The following is a 6,675-nucleotide window of genomic DNA, read 5'->3' as shown; positions in this document are numbered from 1 at the left end:
TTTGGGGGGGAAATGTTTTAAGGAAATGCCTTGCGGTATCAGCTTTAAAAGTAGTTGCTGTGGGCCACCTGGGTGGCTCAGTCGGTGAAGCGTCTGCCTTCGGCTCAGGTCATGATCTCCAGGTCCTGGGATCGAGCCCCGCCTCAGGATCCCTGCTCAGCAGGGAGTCTGCCTCTCCCTCTCCCTCTCCCTCTGCCCGCCCTCCCCACTGGCATGTGTGTGCGTGCACTCTCTCTCTCTCTCTCTCAAATGAATAAATAAAATCTTTGAAGAAAGAAGTAGTTGCTGTATGTAGGACCCACAGTGCTCCTTGCCCAGTTAGATCAGCGAAGGCTAGCTGAACTCCTGGTTGTCCCCATGGGAGGAGGGGATCATTTCCCTCGGTGTCCCCTCAGAGCGAGAGTATGATGGTGTATTTGGTGGGTCCACATGAATCCAGATGAATGAGGAAAAGCAACAGCTTTCACCTTGGCCAAGACACATCAGCGGGGGTTAGGGGCAGGGTCCCAGGCAGGGCCAAGGGACCCTTTGTGCCCCGGGGACTCTGTTCTTCTCAGACTACATGGATCACCACTGCCTGGCCAGACCAAAGGGAGTTGCCCAGGTTCACCAGAGTCCTGGATTGTGGTCAGTTGTTTTCAAATGTCAGTATGATGCTGTGGAAAGACTTGTTTTCTATTTCCAGCAGGGAAGCGTGCCCGTAAGTATGTCTGCATTGTCAAAAATGCAGAAACTTTTTATTTCAAGGTTGATTCCAACTCTGATGCTATCCCCTCTTTCCCCCACCCTCCTGATTCGTGTTCCTTTCCTCCCCCACCAACTCTGAAGCTGCTATCCTCGAAGCGGCCTCTCCCCCTTCCCCCCCCCTTCCTTGGGCTTGCCCCCTGGCCCCCCCCCCCCCCCCCCCCCGCCCAAGTCCAGACATGGCTTTGGATTTGGTTTTGGTTTTGTCAAAATAGGGTTAATGCAGACTCATACTTCTCTAGCAGTGGCCGAGGGCTTGACGCGGCCTGTGGAATCAACCTTGGGAAAACTGCTCCCCCTTTCCAATAGTTACACTTGACCTTTCTTCTTTAACAAGTGTGCCTTCACTTTTCCAATGGCATGTGTGTAGGTTGACTCCTCAGAACGTTAACCAGTGCTCCTGCAACCCCATAGAGATTGCCTTCCCAGCTTGCAACATACTTGGAGTTGCCCCCATTTGGGGGCATCTCTCTCCTGTCACTGATGAGGGATATACTTTTTTTAATAGCCAGAAGTTAATAAAGGCCATGCCTCGAGCACTGGTCAAAGGGTTCCATCACCAACTAGATCCATTGGCATGTAATAATATAGATGCCAAGAAAGCCAAGTTCTCATGGGGCTCCCTCAGCCTCAAGGTCAGTAATTTTGCTCAGGGGGCTCCTGGGTGGCTCAGTCGGTTGTGTGTCCTATTCTTGGTTTTGGCTCAGGTCATGATCTCAGGGTCGAGGGATCCAGGCCCTGGGTCGGGCGGGGGGGGAGTCTGCTTGAGATTCTTTCCCCCTCTTCCTCTGCCCCTTCCCCCGCTCATGCTCTCTCTCTCTCTCCCTCAAATAAACAAAACCTTTAAAAGAATAATTTCGCTCAGAAATGAGATATGGTTATGAAAGGAGGAGAGGGATTTTCTCACATGGCTTAGAAATGCTGCAGAAGGCAGGTCACGTGAACAGTGCCCCACGTCACGTGAGTGTGACAGTATGGCCGGAGCTAGTCAACCACCTCCCAAGGCACCTCTGCACTTGGAAGGAGCCAGCACTCCTTGGACGTGCAAGTTCTGCTCTTTTGTGAAAAGTCATCAGTTTGGTGGATGTACCGACGTATTTCGACGGATGGGAGGATGTCCTATGGGCTTGGTGGTAAGCTTCCTCCTTAGCTCTTATCCAGCCTCCTTAAACGTTGGGCCCTGTCATCTTGTCCTCTGTGACATCCTTCTCTGGCAGTCACCGCTGGCCTGGTCAGCCATCTGTGTGATCTCTCACTGACAGATTCTGAGACTCTGGGAAAAAATGTGAGGAAAAGCAAGCTTTGTCCCAGGTGCACTCAGCCTCTCAGCTATCAGCCTTTTCCGACCACCCACGCCCCCTCCCCCCAAGCCCCAGAGGCTCTGATGGCCCCGCTTTCTCTCCTGGAGCATCTGCATTTTGACTGGGTACAAAGTGTTCGGCGGAGGCAAGGACATTGTCATTTAGGGATTTGAGGCCAAGGTGGTCAGGAAGGTCAGGGCTCGGGAGGTTCCTTCCGAGTTTCCCAAATCACTCATTAGCTCCGAAGAAACCCCAGCTGCTGGACCGTTTCACGTCCTCAAGAGATCGTGCCACCAAGAAGGCCTCCAGAATCTTGCCATGACCGGCCAAAAGGAAGATGGTTTCCATGTAGTCTCTACTTTCGGCTGTTTCCTGGAGGGAAGGTTCGGCTCGTCCCCATTCACTGCTTTAAAAACAGGCAGGACCCTGGCTGGTGACGTGGCAGACTTGTTGGGTGGCTCTGTGGAGTGAGCACTCAGGGTTGAGGGCACCATGGGTGGATGCCAGCCAGACCACCAAGGCCCAGGCCAGCCGATTATACAGGTGGATCCCTGCTCTGGGGAGGGCTGGGCTGGTGGGGAATTGGAGGCCGGCTTAGCATTCGACCTAATTTGAGGCCTAAGTAAAAATGTGTGTTCGGTAATGGAGGCCGTCACATTGAAAACAGGTGGTGTTTGGGCTTTTGCCTGGTCTCTGAAATGGTTTGCCTGAGGTCCACATGCTTTTCTGGTTCCAAAGTCTCAGCCTGCTGTGGGTTTGGATTTCCACTAAGGACAAGGCCTACTTGAGCCTCTATTCTGAAGGGGCTCCTTGAAGGTCACCAAGGATGTGGAATTATGGTCAAGTTGCAGGCCTTGCCTAACAGGGAAGAGCAGGAAGAGAAATGGGGGCTGCCTGTATGAGCAGCAAGAAGCTCACGTTCTGCCCTGTCGGCCAATATGTGCGCCCCGAGATTGTTGGGGGCAAATTGGTGAAGCAGCTGCAGAAGTTGAGCCCCAACTCTATGCCGGGTGCCGTGTGGAGATGTTGGAGAGAGAAAGCTGGGCTTACCTGCTAATGGAAGACAGAAGGTGTCCGGAGAATGATACCAGAATAAGGTAACAGAGCTACCAACCAAGTAGTACTGAGTAGGGCTTTTTAGACTCTTCTCTAGAAGGTTGTTCTAATTAAATGGGGCTGTTTTATAAGTGGAACTGATTCATTTGTGCATTCCTTGATACATTGATTCATTTGTTCCGTAAACTCTTCTTCCATGGAGAAAGATGTCAATCAGAGAGGAAAACAGGTTTTTGTTTTTGTTTTTTTTTAAGTGAGGACTGGTTATTATTTAAATAATGCATTCCGGGATGCCTGGGTGGCTCAGACAGTTAAGGGTCTCCCTTCGGCTCAGGTCGTGATCCCGGGGTCCTGAGACCGAGCCCTGCATCGGGCTCCCTGCTCGGCGGGAAGCCTGCTTCTCCCTCTGCCTGCCACTCCCCCTGCTTGTGCTCTCTCTCTCTCTAATAAAAAATAAAAAGTCTTTAAAAAAAAATAAAAAATAAATAATGCATTTCTTTCTTTTCTGTGCAAACCATAGTCTCATCTTTACCCTGTAATGTGTTTATTGTCAAGTGCAGTCAAGAATAAGAGCGTGATCTGTCCGAGTGGTGCCACCTATAAAGTCTATTCCATTTGTGTGCCCAGTAAGCCCCACTCCCCCTATGCTAGCTGACGTGGCCTAATCATTTTTAATATTTTATCATTTCTTAAAAAGAAAAAACACTCATCATTGTAGATTGGTTACAACTGGTCAATGGAGGGCTTCATTGGAGTTTTTGTAGGTTGGTGCAGTCGACGTGCTAGTTCCGTGGATGAGGGCACAGGGTGCAGATGGGTTGAAAGAGGGAGTGCGGGGACTCGGGCACCACCAGCCCACCCTGAAAACCTCATTTGGATCTAAAAGGACCGTTAGGTTTAGGTAATACTCGGGCATTTGAATGTGATGTCGAAAGTTTCTACCTGCTCTCAATTTTGGTGATTTGAACACAACTCAGTGGATTACATTGAGCTCTACACAGCTGGGAGAGAGTAGCCGGGGGCTTAAGATGAGCCCGTATTTGTTGGCATCACTTTTGAGTGTGGCTTATTTTCGAAGGCTTTGAATACAATGAAGAAAATAAATTCCGGGGCGCCTGGGTGGCTCAGACGGTTAAGCGTCTGCCTTCGGCTCAGGTCATGATCCCAGGGTCCTGGGATCGAGTCCTGCATCGGGCTCCCTGCTCCTTGGGAGCCTGCTTCTCTCTCTCTCTGTCTCTCTCTCTGTCTCTCATGAATAAATAAATAAAATCTTAAAAAAAAAAAAAAAAGAAAAGAAATTCCCCGTGACATTTTCCAGTGTGTTGGGATGAATGGAATTACTGGGAAAATTACCCCGCAAGATTTGACATAGTTTTGGTCTCAAGTGCTTCCTGGAATGCACTGAATACAGAACCCCTGCCTCATACAAATCCTCACGAATCTGCAGGTGGGTATCTGCAGCGAGCTAGGCAAGTCTCTGCATTCAGTTCCCCCTGGGTAGCGATGAACTTTGTTTCATGTAAAACGAGGGGCAAGCTTGGTGTGGTTTTCTGGTTCCCATCAAAATGCCCTGCAGCCTCTCTGCCCCTCTGCCGCCCGCGGCTCTGAGCCTGCAGTTGGAGAGCAGAGCTGTGTAGCCTGAGGGGATCTGAGATTGGAGACCGTTTTGTTTATGACCATTTGGGAGTCTTAAATGCTCCTGGAACTGAATGGGTCTTTTTAATTTTGTTGCTGAGTTAGTTGGGGAATTGCTTCAAATTCTATTTTGTTCTGCCCGGGGACTCCTGCTCTTGTTTTTGTTTCTTGAGGACTGTACTCGATTTTCTCGCTCGAATCCTATAAAGGTGCTCTCCCCAGTGTCTCCCAGGGGCCCCTTCTTGGGCCATGTTCTCCGATACCCGGTAAACCACTGCAGAATCCTGGTCCTTGCCAGTGACTGATGGAGGGTGAATTTTGATCCCGGTCATGAATTTTTCAATGAAGCCTACCCACACTGGCTTCTGGAGGACACTTGCTCATCAAGGGAGGACCAAAGGTCTGAAGGTAGTCTGTGCCGTATGTGAGCAGAGGGAGGAAAAATGGGGTGGGAGGTGCTTCATCTAAGTTGTGGGAGGATTTCTCTCTGCAAATATGTGTGTGTAAAAATACACATTGTGGATTTGCCTTCTCTAGCATGAATTCACCAAAGCCACCTAAGTAACGAGCGACATAGGGAATATTCGAGATCGTGTCTGGTTTCTTTATGCTTTGTAGAAATTCCCATATTGTTAGCCACTCATTTCTAGATCCAGGAGAAATTAGTCATATTTGTAGAAATAAAGAGTAGGGACGTCTGGGTGGCTCAGTTGGTTAAGCACGTCTGCCTTCGGCTCAGGTCACGATCCCAGGGTCCTGGGATCGAGGCCCACATCGGGCTCCCCGCTCGGTGGGGAGTCTGCTTCTCCCTCTGCCTGCCGCTCCCCCTGCTTGTGCTCTCTTTCTCTGACAAATAAATAAATAAAATCTTAAAAAAGAAAGAAGGAGTAAAGGGAAAAGGTAGAAAAAGATCAGGTACAGGAACAGTACATGTACTTTCATTTATTTTTCCTGAGACCCTGAAAAGAGAAATGAAGTTTTGCATTTTCCAAGTTTATTAGGTTTTCTGATTTCAGAACAAGATAAACTGGGTTTTTCCTTCCCAACTGTAAGCTAGAATTTAAATTGAGGCCAACCTCATCTTCTTGGACTTAGAAACTATTTTCCAGGCAGAGTATTTTAAAAGCACGACTTTCCTTGTAACTGATTAGTATATACAAAAATGTTTGAACAAATGCCTTCTCCATTCCGTGGCAAATAAGGTGCTGATAAGATACAGGGATAAAAATATAACCACCTGTTCAATAAGGAGTTCCAGAGGGAAGAGAGAGGGGAGGAGAACGTGTGTGTTCCTGCACGCCCAACCCGAGGGCCTTCCTGGCCCAAATGACCTAAGTCACCAAAAGAAAAGTTGGCGAGTCCCATTCAGTATATTCATAAAGTTCACGGCTTTCTTAGCAGGAGGTTGCAACCAAACAGTGGACAATTCTCCTTGGCTTGGGTGGGCATTGTTCATGGATTCCTTGGCAAAAGTAAAGTGAATGAATAGCTTGAATGTTCTTTGAAGAGTGCTGGGCAGGCCACAGCTTCAAGGAGATTGATCCAAGTCCTTGTCGTTGCTTCTGAAACAAAGGAGGAGGGGTGTTATATCTAAACTGTGTAAACCTAGGGCAACTGGGCTGGAAGGCAGCTGAAGGTGAGGCCGTTTTCGAGAAGCCAGCATTCTGCATTCACAGTCCCCCTGGTCTTCCTTCGCCTACCTTCTCGGGAATAGAGTTGACAATGACAGGATTGACCTAAAGAATTTCCTGAGAGCAAGGCCTTGTTATTGGACAAATAATGATCGTTAAGAACGTGAAGATTGGTGCTCACGTCGTATTTGGTTACACCGACTCCCTTCAGACCCAGAGTCAGGACGGTAGGTACAGCTTTAACATGAAATGATCTCTACGAAGAATTTCCTTTTCCCAGGATCTTTGAATGAAATGGATGCCTACCC

Source organism: Mirounga leonina, unplaced genomic scaffold (genome assembly GCF_011800145.1).
Source record: "Mirounga leonina isolate KUSES-001 unplaced genomic scaffold, KU_Mleo_1.0 Mir_101664, whole genome shotgun sequence".
Taxonomy (NCBI): Eukaryota; Metazoa; Chordata; class Mammalia; order Carnivora; family Phocidae; genus Mirounga; species Mirounga leonina.
This window is presented reverse-complemented; position numbering follows the sequence as displayed.